The sequence below is a fragment of the Dipodomys merriami genome, unplaced genomic scaffold (genome assembly GCF_024711535.1).
Source record: "Dipodomys merriami isolate MVZ:Mamm:240054 unplaced genomic scaffold, mDipMer1.0.p SCAF_25, whole genome shotgun sequence".
NCBI lineage: Eukaryota > Metazoa > Chordata > Mammalia > Rodentia > Heteromyidae > Dipodomys > Dipodomys merriami.
In genome coordinates, this window is record NW_027203937.1 from 7,290,417 (window position 1) to 7,304,265 (window position 13,849).

The 13,849-nt window shown below is 38.5% G+C and overlaps 1 protein-coding gene and 1 non-coding gene across 20 annotated transcripts in view; both read left to right on the top strand.

Moving 5' to 3' along the window:
- The window catches only part of Dlg2 (discs large MAGUK scaffold protein 2), a 2,075,786-nt gene that overhangs the window by 860,146 nt on the left and 1,201,791 nt on the right, over window positions 1–13,849 (top strand). The window lies entirely within an intron of this gene.
- On the top strand, window positions 6,586–6,719 carry LOC138836667 (small nucleolar RNA SNORA48). The gene has a single exon (XR_011374986.1). It is a non-coding gene; the product is annotated as a small nucleolar RNA SNORA48 (small nucleolar RNA).

Genomic DNA, 13,849 nt, shown 5'->3' on the forward strand with positions numbered 1-13,849 from the left:
TTTAAGTAGGCTCGCATTCATTAATTCATCTGTTGAGCGCCTACACATGCTGCGTGCAGAACATGAAGCTCTTTGCTGTGGCTAAAAGAGGATCATGGTCTGGTGCTGGGGAGGAACCTAGGATCTTCAGCAGTACAGGAAGTACTGTGGGGAGTCAGGTGAATGGCAAGGACGTGTCCACATGCAAATGAGATCAGGGAGTATTTATCTTATTGGCTTATTTTATTCAACATAGTCAAGGACTGGATTGTTAGGAATCTGCTTTTTAAGTATATCCTGAGATCCAGAAGAAAGGGAATGTTGGGAAAAGTCTGGGAAAGGACTCAGGAATAAAGTATAGGATAATTTTTGTGCCATGCTAAGCTAATTAGATTTCCAAAATAATAACTGTTTCAACTAGTGATGATGTTTAAAACTAAACATACAACTGTGGCTGAAGTGATAGAGCACTTACCTAAGAAATGTAAAGCTCCAGCCTGGAACCGATGGCTCTCGCCTGTAATCCTAGCTACTCAGAAGGCTGAGATCTGAGGATCGCGGTTCAAAGCCAGCCTGGGCAGAAAGTCTGTGAGACTCTTAGCCCCAGTAAACCACTAGAAAACCGGAAGTGGCGCTGTGGCTCAAGCGGTAGAGCGCTGGCCTTGAGCTGAAGAGCTGAGGGACAGAGCGCAGGCTCAGAGTTCAACCCCACGACCGACCAAAAAAAAAAGAAAAAGAAAGAAAGAAAGAAAGAAATGTAAAGCTCCTAGTTCAAATCCCAGCATTGCTAAGTGCTGGAATACTATACATATAAAAGTAATATGTATGTACATGTTACTATTATATAACAACAGCATAGTTCACCATATTCATTTAAAGCTAAACTGAGTTAATGAGATATAGAAGAGACTAATATTTTCTAAATTACTTTATGACATATATGTTCATATTTTGCAAGTAGTAAAAGTCCTACATTAATGAGTATATAAGAATAACTTGTAACTATTGATCAATAAACGTATATGCATAAAGTATTTTAACAGAAGCCAGGTACTGGTGGCTCATGCATATAATACAAGCTACTCAGGAGGCTGAGATCTGAGGATTGCTGTTCAAAGCCAGTCCAGGCAGGAATGTCTGTGAGACTTTATCTCTAATAAGCCACTCAGAAAACTGGAAGTGGTGCTGTTGCTCAAGTGGTAGAGTGCTAACCTTGAGCTGAAAAGCCCAAGGATAGCGCCCAGTCCCAGAGTCCAAGTCTCATGACCAACCAAAAATATATATAGAAAGAGAGAGAGAGAGACAAAGAGAGTGAGAAGGAGAGGGAGGGAGAGGGAGGGAGATGGAGGGAGAGAGAGGGAGAGAGAGAGAAATAGAGAGATTTAACATAGTTCATTTCCAAAGTACTGGATAATTTTCTCCTGTCACACTTGTTTAACATGTTTATATTTTTGTAGGCAGCTCAGAGCAAAATTTTAACTAGTGAAAATATGTCCCTAATAAAAACAATTAATGATTAGTGTTACCAAGAGAAAAGTGTAGGTGTTCCAAAGTGAGATGAATCATTTTCAACCTGAGTGTCACAAAAGACTGAGTAACGGGGTGGCACTGAACTTTGACCAAGTGGGAGACATGGAATTTATATGCCTGAAAAGTTGATAGATGAGATTAGAAGTGAAGGAAAGGGCAAACCAGATCCTTAAAGAAGACTAGATAGGAGCAACTGTCCTGTGGACTGTGAGTAGCATTATTTTGTCATTTGTTTATGACAGTATTAGAGGAATTCCCACATTGAGGAAAGTTTTATATAAACCATAGTTCCATGTCACCTTATTGTCACTAAAAAGTGATTAACGGTGGGCCTTGGAACTAGACAAAACTTCATTGGGTATATGATTTGTAGCAAATCACCTCTGGAGTCCAAGACACAAATCCCTTTAGTGAAATGGTAGGAGAATGCTATATTATAACAGACTCCAGGATAAAATGTGACGATGGCTGTAAAGTCCCCATGACCACTGTGGCTGGTGAGGAGTAATCACTCAATAAACAGCTGTGATTAAATGGACCTGGGGGAAGAAAGTCACCAAGCTTTTTCTCTCATGATCTGACAGCTCATTATGGCCTGTCTGTCTTTATTTTTCAGCTTAGGTATGTTTAAATAAATTAATTTCTTTTTAAATTGATAAAATTTTTGTATGTGTAGGTGGTATACTATTTTTGATCTATGTATACATTGTAGAAAAATTAAAAAAGCTAGTTATATTTATCATATCTTTAGAGTGAGAACACTAAAAAAATCTATGCAGTAAATTTGAAATAAACAATACATTATTACTAAGTGTGGTCATGGTGCAGCACAATGGATCTCTAAAAAACATTCCTTTTCTCTAATGCAGAAGCTTTATATTCTTCTCTGTACTTTCCCTATCCACCCCAAACTCTGGCATCCATCGTATAGTCTCTGTTTCTATGAGATCAGAGTGTTTTTAGATTCTACTTAAAATGACATCGTATAGTCTTTGTCTTTCTATGCTTGGCTTCTTTCCCTTAACATAATGCTCTCAAATCAACTCATTCACATCATAAGTGAAAACAATTCCATGTAATACAGACTGTAAACTATTCCATTGTGTCTAGAATAATGTATTTTCATTGTTTGCTTATAATGGCCACTCAGGTTGCTTCTATATCCTGGTTGTCATGAATACTACTGAAATGAATGTGAGAGTGCATCTATAGCTTTGGAGTGAAAAAAATAAACAAAATCTCTCCACAGTTCTCACTCTTTGTCTTTTCTATTATGTTATGTTTGTATTAGCATCATGGCACCAAAGTTTTGTATCCCTAGTTCTCTGCTACATGTTCTTTTCAGTATAATGATGAGGAAAATTACTTATGAATGGCTTTACCCAGAAAATTGTCAGAGCTGTTCTTGTAACTGTAATAATATAAGAATGACAAGGGGGAAAATATAATTAATTATAAGAAAGGTGATGTCAATGGAGCTCATAATGAGATACTTTACTATTTAAATGCTTAACAATTTAGATACTTAACTATTAAAATGACTACTCAGGAACCTGCTCCTTCTTAAGCTTATATTTAATATCAGTAAAGTGAATCATATCCTACTTATTATCCTTAGCTCACCAGCTGCTAAAGCTAAATATTCTCTTGAGAAGGAGAATTGATTGTACAACATGGTATTTTATTTTAAAACTTTGTTTCCTAATGGATACATTCATTTATAAGTTCAAAGTATCTGAAGCAGAGTATTGCTTTATGTATTTGTATCATTCAGACAAGATGCTGATTTTCTTCAGATGATGCATTATCCAGTTTCTCATGTAATATGCCATTTCTTAATAATGGAAGTTGAGTAATCTAACCAATTAAAAAAGGACTAACTGCATACTTGAGTAACTGCTAAATGCCAACCTCTCTGCTGGCATTTTATATTTATAAACTTTTGTTTAGAGAAAACTGTGAGAAAGATTTTATAGATTGAAGGATTTAAGTTGAGGGTGATTTGATTGCCATATAGATAGTATATTCAGAAGATACTCAAGGCTGGACATTCTTCTAGTCCTGCAAGGAGGGTGTTAGGTGGAATTTCTAAAAGTGCACAGTAAATATACTTTATGACCTGGGGACCTGCAGAGAGAGCTGGAATGTGTCACATCCAACCTGATTTTGTTCACCAGTCATTTCCCCAGTAGAATGGAAGAGTACACATTCTAGTCAGAGAGAGCAGGATTAGTTTTATTAGGTGAAGGAAACATTACTTCCAACGAGAACTTACATTTCTATTTTGTTGTTGCTGGTCACTGAATCACAATTGCCCATCCAAGGCTGGGAGTATACATGACCCTTTAAGAGGTGATATTGATTTTCCTTATTGCATATTGTAAAGCAACTAAAAGAGGAAAGTTTTGGAACATTCTAGGGTAGGGACAAACCAGGCAGCTCTGAAATTTTGGGAGCAGTTGGATTTATACATTGTTATAAAGAGGAAATAAAATTCATAACCCAAGACTATTTAGAAAAAGAAACATTAAACTTGTAGAATTGGAAAGAATGTAATAAGAAAATGAAAAAAAATGCTTTTACTTTGCAGTCTATGTATAAGTTTACACTTTGATTATGGATTTAGGCTACTAGAAACAGAGGTTACTTTAGAGATGGTTTTTGGCCTCTTGCTCATGACAGCTCTCCAAGTACAGCTATTCAATCAGAAACGAGACCATGTATCTCACCACAGACAAATGAAAGGCAGGACTGAAATGCAAGCCCCAGCCATTTGATCGTGCCCAGTCCTTTTTGTTCTATAACATTCTTCTGCACTTTAAGAAAAATAGAATCATTTCATCTGGTACTATAAACAGGAATATGTCCTTCTCAAATCTAATCTGTAAAATTCTTAAACCTCAGCACATTACAAGGCGACTATATTTGGACAAAAGCCTTAAAATGTAATTAAGATTAAATGAAGTCACACAGGTGGGTCCTTAATACCGGGTGACTCATTTTGTTTTAAGAAGTAGAAGGAGCCGGGCACCAGTGGCTCACACCTTTAATCCTAGCTACCCAGGAGGCTGAGGTCTGAGGATCTGGATCAAAGCCAGCCTCGACAGGAAAGTCCATGAGACTCTTATCTCCAATTAACCACCAGAAAACCGGAAGTGGCGCTGTGGATCAAGTGGTAGAGTGCTAGCCTTGAGCTGAAGAGCTCAGGGACAGCGCTCAGGTCCAGAGTTCAAGCACCATGACCACTACCAACACCACCAACAACAGAAAGAGGTAGAAGGACAAAAAAGAAAAGAAAAAGAAGCAGAAGCTGCAAGGATATGCTTACATAGAAGGATGCCTTTGAAAAGGCTCCAAAAGAGGAGCCTTTTGAAAATAAAGCAACTGAGTCAGAGGAGGCCAGCCTTGATCACCTTGCTACCTTGATCTTGCAATTCCAGTCCCTATAACTTTGTGTTTGTTTGTCATGGCAGCTTCTAATGATGAATCTTGACTCTCAACTTGATTAAAGAGATGCCTAGGAAGTGGGTAAAGCACACTTTGGGGCATGTATGTGAGGGCATATGTAGAGGTAATTAACATATGAGACATGCAATGGCCTTACTTGAATGTGGGTGGTGCTGTCCAATATACTGGGGCTCTAGAGTGACCAAAAGCAGAAGGGGGAAGCCTACCATTTCGGGCTGGTGCTCTCTCTTTCTCTCTTTCTCCTCCCTCTCTTACTGTCTATTGTCTCTGTCTGTTTCTCCTTTTCTTCTCTCTCCCTCGCTCTCTCCTCTGTTTCTCTCTCTTTCTCCCTTCCCCCTTCTCTCTCTTTCCCTCCCTCTGTCTCCCTCCCTGTCTCCTTCCCTGTCTCTCTGTCTCATTCTCTTTGTCTCTGTCTTTGTCTGACTTTGTCTGTCTGTCTGTCTGTTTGTCTGTCTCTGTCTCTCCTCTCTCTCTCTCTCTCTCTCTCTCTCTCTCTCTCTCTCTCTCTCTCTCTCTCTCTCTCTCTCTCTCTCTCTCTCTCTCTCTTCTCTCTCTCTTGCTGGCTCTCATTCTCTCAGCTTCCCAGGCACCATGTACGGAGCCCTCTCCTCTGCCATGTTCTTTCTGTCATGACATTATGCCTTCCCAAATTCTGACCCAAAGCAATGGAACCAACTGACCAAAACCTCTGACGCTGTTCCAAAATGAAACTTTCTTCCTTTTGCATCATTAATGTCAAGCATTTTGTCATAAGAGATACAAATTGCCCAACACACAGTCCTAGTCTATGAGGGTATCTGGTAAACTTTCAGATTAATAAAATAGTCAAGGGGTTGGGAAGGTGGCTCAGTGGTAGAGTGCTTTGCCTTGCATGCATGAGGCCCTAAGTTCAATTCCTCAGCACCACATAAGCAAAAAAAAAAAAAAAAAGAAAAAAGCTAGAAGTGTTGCTGTGGCTCAAGTGGTAGAGTACTAGCCTTGAGCTGAAGAGCTGAGGGACAGCGCCCAGGCCTAGAGTTCAGGCCCCACGACCGGACCCCCCCCCCAAAAAAAGTAGTCAATTTGATTTCTTGATTCTATACAAAATTTAAATCGATGTTATCTCTGTGGACACTTCCTCATAAGATTTACTTAGCATTTGTTACTGTAGCAGAGTGCTTCTAAAGGGTAAGAAGTATATCTTACTCATTTTCATTTCACCAGAGCCTAGTACAGTACATAGAATAACACAAGGTCTCAGAACCTGTGCAAATTAATGAATGAAATAAATAAAATCTTTATGTGTAAACTTACGTGTCTCATAAAAGAATCATATGCCTTTGATATCAAGCCTCTTAGGTGATCCCTCCATTTTGCTAATTTTAATATTAGTTTATTTTGTATACATTTTGGTAAGAAGTTGTGTGCTGTGGTGAGACATAACTTTCTGAATGGAAAAGTCGAAGGGACTATAATTGAGAGTTATTTTCTGCTCTATCTGAGAGGCTTTCACACCAGGGTTTTCTCATTTTTTTCTCAAGATAAATCCTCTATGCTTTGTAATAACATTCTTCTCAGTCTCTTTTCTACTTTTCAGTGACTCTACTTAGCTAAGAAATCTGAGGACTTTGTTCCTGTTCTGGGTAAAGTGGCATCAACACATGGTGTTCATCTTATATCAACCAGGGTCAAAACAATCCCATGTTTATTCCAGCATGGCTTTTGATCTATGCCTTTGCCTGATTCATGCCTTGGACATACATGTTAAAAAAAGTGAAAGAAAGAAAGAAAGAAAGAAAGAAAGAAAGGAAAGAAAGAAAGGAAAGAAAGAAAGAAAGAAAGAAAGAAAAGAAAGAAAGAAAGAAAGAAAGAAAGAAAAGGAAGAAAGAAAGAGAAAGAAAGAAAGAAAGAAAGAGAAATCTGGGAACTTGTTACCATATTTGAGTCTTCCCTGCTATCCCTCTGTTAACACACATACATGCCAAACACTCCTGAATATGGTGTTATGTAGCAATTGCCAGTGGAAAATACCACATTTGTGAGATGCAGTAATTACATGATTTATTTGCAGTACCATGCTTCCGCCCCCCCCCCTCCACTGTTTCTATATGTGTTTGCACCTGCAGATCTTTCCTTCTCAGTTTTCAGTTTGCGGGACAAAACTACTGTGATGCTATTCTCCTGATTATATATCTTTTCTGCTCAATAATTATCATGATCATTCCATTTGATTTTCATTTTTAGCATCTAATTTGTGTGTGTATATGTGTTGGGAAAATTAAAAGTAACTATAGTGTTGACCCTCAAGAGACTTATTCCAAAATGGATGCATAGAAAGCAAGATGATATTAGTCATTTAAAGATGTTTCTGAAGTGTAGGATGACCTGGTACATTCTGAATAACTGGAGTCTAGAGTGTGAATGAATCATAAGAATGAAATAGAGATCATTTGTGAAAGGTAGATTTGACAAAATTCAAAACATACATTGGAGAAAAGAGGAGAGGAATAATTTTTGAAGGAGGAATATCACTGAGTTACCATGTAAAGATAGGAATGTTTTCATTGCTATGTAAGAAAATATGTGGAAAATTGGTTGACTAAATTAAGGTATTCTATCATAGGCTTAAAGAACTTAATTTTGAGAAATAACTAGTGTTCACTGGACACAGTACTAAGGATATGTGCCTTCCATATTCTCATTGAATCCCCACATCTATGAAATGAGTTACATAATTACAACCTGAAAGCTGAGTCTCAGGCAAGGTTCTTTATCCCTGACAGGGTAATTAGAATTTGGACCAAGGTTGTCTGATTCTTATTTACAGCTTCAAGATATGTTTTGTGGGGAACAGAGAAAAATGAAGTAGAACATGTAGCAATTATCTAATCAGGAAAAAGGAAGCTGTTCTTAGAACAGAAAATAGAAGGAATTAATAGAATGGCTACGTTACAGAATCTATGGAAGAGCTAAGAAACAAATAGAAGATGATAAGGAAATCTAAAGGTTAAACAGCAAGACTAAACTCCCTGGCTCACTAGATTGAAGGAAGATGCACAAAGACCACAATCAACCATTACGAGCTGGATCCTTTGCTAAGTTCATTCAGTAAAGTGACCCAGGGAGGAGATTATTTTTTTTGGGGGGGGTCCAGTCATGGGGCCTGAACTCTGGGCCTGGGCGCTGTCCCTCAGCTCTTCAGCTCAAGGCATGCGCTCTACCACTGAGCCACCTTCCCAGCCCCCCAGGGAGGAGATTTTATGGCTACTGAATATAAAAATATAGGGACAAACATTTTTACTAACTTCTGTCCCCAATAGCTTCTTTCTTGGAGGCAACAAAAGTAAAGGATGTGGTATTATCAGTCTGAGAATTCTTATGGATAAAGACTTTTAGGATAAGGTTACTAACAAAAGGAGAACTCCAGGCTAATTGATTTGTGGGTTGAAGAGTTTGGTTTGGAGAATGAAACAAAACAGTTCACCATCACAATCACTTATGTTTTCAACTTTTCAATGCTGTGTGATTTTATGGCCTGGGTACTGACTCTTAGGTTTTTGCTCAAGGCTGGTTCTCTACCATTTGAGCCATACCTCCACTTCTAATTTTGGGTGGTCGGTTAATTGGAGATGAGAGTCTTACACACTTTCTCGTTTGGGTTGGCTGCAAACCTATATCCTCACATATCAGCCTCCTGAGTAATTAGTATTACAGAAATGAGCCACCCATGCCCAGTTTAGCATTGTATTTTATATCAAACTAATTGAGAAGTTCCTAGGGCATGAGAAACAAAAGCAAGCCTAGACTTTGAATAATTTGTTATTTGAATGGGGAGACAGGAAGCTTGATATAAAGGTTGTCTTTGGCTTACCACAAATTGATATTAACAATAGAGCTAGGGATTCAAAAATGATTCAGAAGGAATCATGCAGGGTGCTTGGAAGAATTAGAAAACCATGGACTTGACAGGCTCTTCTGGAAGGCTGTTCTCACTGGCAGCACTCATGTCTGACTTCAGGCATAGAAGTCAGATGCTTGCAGGCTCCAGCCAACTTTACTGCTCAAGAAAATGACTGACAGACCCACCAGGCACTGCTCTTATAGGAAGACTTCAGATCAGTCTCTTGGATCTTGTAAATGAGCAAAGAGGCTCCCTGGGGCATCTGAATTGCATCTGGCCCAAAGAACATGGAGAATACAATGCAAGATGACACCAAAGTATGTTTTCAGTTTGGGAAATTCTGCCATGTTTCTGTAGTTGTCTTGATGTGACCTTTAGTTACTTTTAAACTTTTAATGCCTCAGCTAAATCTATAGCATACTATATCAAGAGTGAGTTACATGAAAAGAATGGGTATATATATATATGAAGAGACCCAAGGAAGTTGATTACACATTAGATCTAGGAGATAAGACTTGGCTCAACTCATCCCAAATCACCCTGCAAAGGTACTTAAATGGCATGGGAACTACAGATTCATGTACCCCAGGTTCTAAATATAGGGTTCTAAATATAGAACTGGCCATCACTATTAGTGTTTCCAGAAAGGGCCTTGGCTGACTTATCTAAGACTTGCATCTACTTGGTGCCAGGAATATGGTATCCACAACACAACCATGAGAAAACCAAGTGCTACTGGAGCTTCAAAAACTGAGATTATATGATACATAGCATGAGTTTTCAGAGTTGTGAATTACAGCTCTGGCTCAGCTGTGTATCAGCTTTGTACAACACCTGAACAAGTTACTTTCTCTCTGGAGGCCTTAATTTTTATGTATCCCCACAAAAAGAAATGACAGGATGATTGTGTATTTCAAAAGCAATACAAAGATCTAAAATCCAGGGAAGAATCATAAAGAAAAATCATAAAAACAAATGGACACTTCAGAGTTGGTGAACATATATCAAGATCTTGTATGTTTCTTCCTCTGAAACATCATCTTCAGAAAGCCAACAGTTTTCTTTCCTACTTTTGTATTTGAGAAAGATTGATTATTGATTTTCATTTTATGGCTAGAGAGGTTGAGTATTTCTTCATTGTGTCTATTGGCCATTCTTATTTCCTCTTCAGAGAAGTTTCTCTGTAAGTCTTTAGCCCACTTATTTATCAGGCTGTTGTTTCCTTGAGGATTTGTTGTTGGGGGATTTAATTTTTTGGTTCCAAGTATATTATAGATATGAGTCCATTGTATGGCTAGTGAAGATCTTCTTCCAATCCATGGGCTTTCTGTTGATCTTTCTAGCTATGTCCTTTGCCATGCAGAAGCTCTGCAATTTCATGCAATTCCATTTGTCCTTGTCCAACATTCTTTGATTTGTTGTGTTTCTGGGTCTCTATTAAGGAAATTTCGGCCCACGGCCAAGGAGACCTAGGGTTTCTCCTATTCTGTCTTGTAATGTTTTCAGGGTGCCTGCTTCTCTAAGGTCTTTGATCCATTTGGAGTTGATTCTAGTGCAGGCTGATATATAAAGATCTAGCTTTAGTTTTCCACAGATGATTAACCAATTTTGCCAGCACCATTTACTGAAGAGGCTGTGTTTTTCTATTCCATTTTTTTAGCTCCCTTATCGAAGATTAGGTGGCTATTGAGATTCCACGTTACCCCAGTTAGAATGGTTATAATCAAGAAATCTAACTACAGATGCTGGAGGGGATGTGGACAGAAGGGAACCTTACTGCATTGTTGGTGGGAGTGTAAACTTGTTCAACCACTTTGGAAAGTAGTATGAAGTTTCCTCAAAAGACTGCACATAGAGCTCCCCTATAACCCAGCAATCCCACTTTTGGGCATTTACCCAAATGATCACAAACAAGGCCATACTAAGGTTACCAGCACAAGTATGTTTGTCGCAGCATTATTTACCATAGCTAAGATATGGAACCAACCCAGATGCCCCTCAGTAGATGAATGGATCAAGAAAATGTGGTATATAAATACAATGGAATTCTATGTCTCCATCAGAAAGAATGACATTGCCCCATTTGTTAGGAAATGGAAAGACTTGGAAAAAATTATATGAAGTGAAGTAAGCCAGGCCCAAAGAAACATAGGTCCCGTGGTTTCCCTTATTTGCAATAACTAGTATATGTCTGGGACAAGTAGAAAAGGTCAAAAGCTATGTACATATGACCAGATAAGATGAAGTTAAGCAAATGAACCTCAAGATAGGGACACAAGTGTGATACTATGTGATTTTTTTTGTTGCTTTGTATGTTCCTTCCCCACGATATAACCCCTGTTTTCACTGTATTTGAGGTTGGTATAATTTGGGGAGGGGAAGGGAAAAAACAAAATGTTTAAATAAGGATACAGGTTGACCCATTGTAACAATGAGATGCACAAGGCACTAAGTTGAAAAATGAACTTTACAATTTAGGCCAGGGTAGGGGGTGTAGTTGTAGAGGTGGAGGAAAGGGATGGTAGGGGAAAAACACAGGAGGAGGCAACAATGCTTGATAAGAAATGTACTCATTACCTTCCTCATGTAACTATAACCCCTCTGTAAGGTATTTTCACAATAAAAAACTTATTTAAAAAGACTGATTATCTTCACTGGTAGGGAAGAAAAAAATAGGGTTTATTAGGTTGTCATAGTCAGTTATATTGAACAAAGTGTGATTATGCCAATTCTTATCACAATGACCTAGGTATTACAGGAGTCCTTTCAGCTGAAAATGATTACTTCTATTTTACAAAAGAGTAAGTAGGCCTAGAGAGTCTACTCTTAAGGACTTATCATGGGTCATGTGGCCTGTAAGTGACTGAGTTAGCAGTTGGAACCATGTGTGATTCAGGTCACTTAGTACGCGACCTTCATTATTCTTCATACAAGCTGAACTCTTCCAGAAGTGTCTCTGCTGAGTTGGTGCTGCCTTGATTGTAAGAGAGATAGCTGTGAACACACCTGTTCTGGGACATTATGTGCAACAGACCTACGGGATTGGTGTTTGGGATGATTAAACTTAAAAGTCGATTTCTGGATGGTAAACAACCAAATAGAAAGTTGTATGAAGAAGCCAAAATCTGCTATGAATGAACATAGTTGTGCTGGTAGCTTTAGTATGACCTTGTTTGTGATTGTTTGAGTAAATGCCTTAAAGTGGGACTGCTGGGTCATAGGGGAGCTCTATGTGGAGTCTTTTGAGGAACCGCATTATTGCTTTCCAAAGTGGTTGAACGAGTTTACACTCCACCAACAATGCAATAGGGTTCCCTTTTGGCCACATCCCCTCCAGCATTTATTCTTGTTAGATTTCTTGATTGTAGCCATTCTAACTGGAGTGAGGTGGAATCTCAATACTGTTTTGATTTGCATGTCTTTTATGGCTAGAGAGGTTGAGCATTTCTTCATGTGTCTATTGGCCATTCTTATTTCCTCTTCAGAGAAGTTTCTCTTTAAGTCTTTAGCCCACTTATTTATTGGGCAGTTGTTTCTTTGAGGATTTGTTGTTGGGGGATTTAATTTTTTGAGTTCTAAGTAGATTTTAGATATGAGACCTTTGTCTGTTGTATAGTTAGTAAAGATCTTCTCCCAATCCGTGGGCTTTCTATTGATCTTGCTAGCTATGTCCTTTGCCATGCAGAAGCTCTGCAGTTTCATGTAATCCCATTTGTCCAACCTTTCTTTGGTTTGTTGTGTTTCTAGATCTTTATTAAGAAAATTTCAGCCTGTGCCAAGGACACAGCTAAGATATGGAACCAATCCAGATGCCCCTCAGTAGATGAATGGATCAAGAAAATGTGGTGTGTGTATGTGTGTGTGTGTGTGTGTGTGTGTGTGTGTAGGAATTCTATGCCTCCATCAGAAAGAATGACATTGCCCCATTTGTTAGGAAATGGAAAGAATTGGAAAAAAATTATATTAAGTTAAGTAAACCAGGCCCAAAGAAACATAGGTCCCATGGTTTCCCTTATCTGCAATAACTAGTGTATGTCTAGGATAAGTAGAAATGAACCCCAAGGTAGGGACACAAGAGGTTTTATCTTTCTTGCTGTTGTTTTTAATGTACTTATACTGTACTACATGTTTTTTTTCTTTTGTGCCTTCTTCCCCCAAGGTATAACCTCTGTTTTAACTGTATTTGTTGTCGGTGCCCTGCATCTTGTACATACATTTTTCTAAGTTGGTGAGGGAAAGGGACATAACAAAATGTTGAAATAATATGTTGAAAATGAACTCTACAACTTTGTGGGGGTGGGAGAAGGGAGCAAGGAGTTGGAGAGAAGGGAAGAAAGGGATGGCAGGGGGAAAATAAAGGTGGGTGTAACAAGGTAATGGACTCATTACCTTGCTCATGTAACTGTAACCCTCTGTACAGTATCTTTACAATAAAAAGTACATATTTAGAGAAAAAAAGATACAGGATGACCTATTGTAACAACGATATGTACAAAACACTATGTTTATGTATAAAACAGACTTTACAACTTTGCGGGTGGAGGAAGGAGTTGGGGAGGTAGGGAGTAAAGGGATGGCAGGGGAAAAACAAAGGAGGGGTAACAATGCTGACTAAGAAACAGACTCATTACTTTGCTCATGTAACTGTAACCCTTCTGTTCAGTATCTTTACAGTAAAAAACAATATATATATATATATATATATATATGGAGAGAGAGAGAGAGAGAGAGAGAGAGAGAGAGAGAGAGAGAGAGAGAGAGAGAGAGAGAGAGAGAGAGAGAGAGGAGAGAATGAGAGAGAGCGCCAAGATCTGTATGGGAGAATTTGACTACAAATTTTATAGTTCTCCAGTGTTTTAAAATTAGGTAATAGGACATGATATTGACTCATTTGTGATAACAAGGGGGACTGGAATGCAAGGGAACAAACAAAACAATGAAATTAATACTTCAGGAAAGACCAAAAGGCTACACATGGTAAGGCCCTCAGGG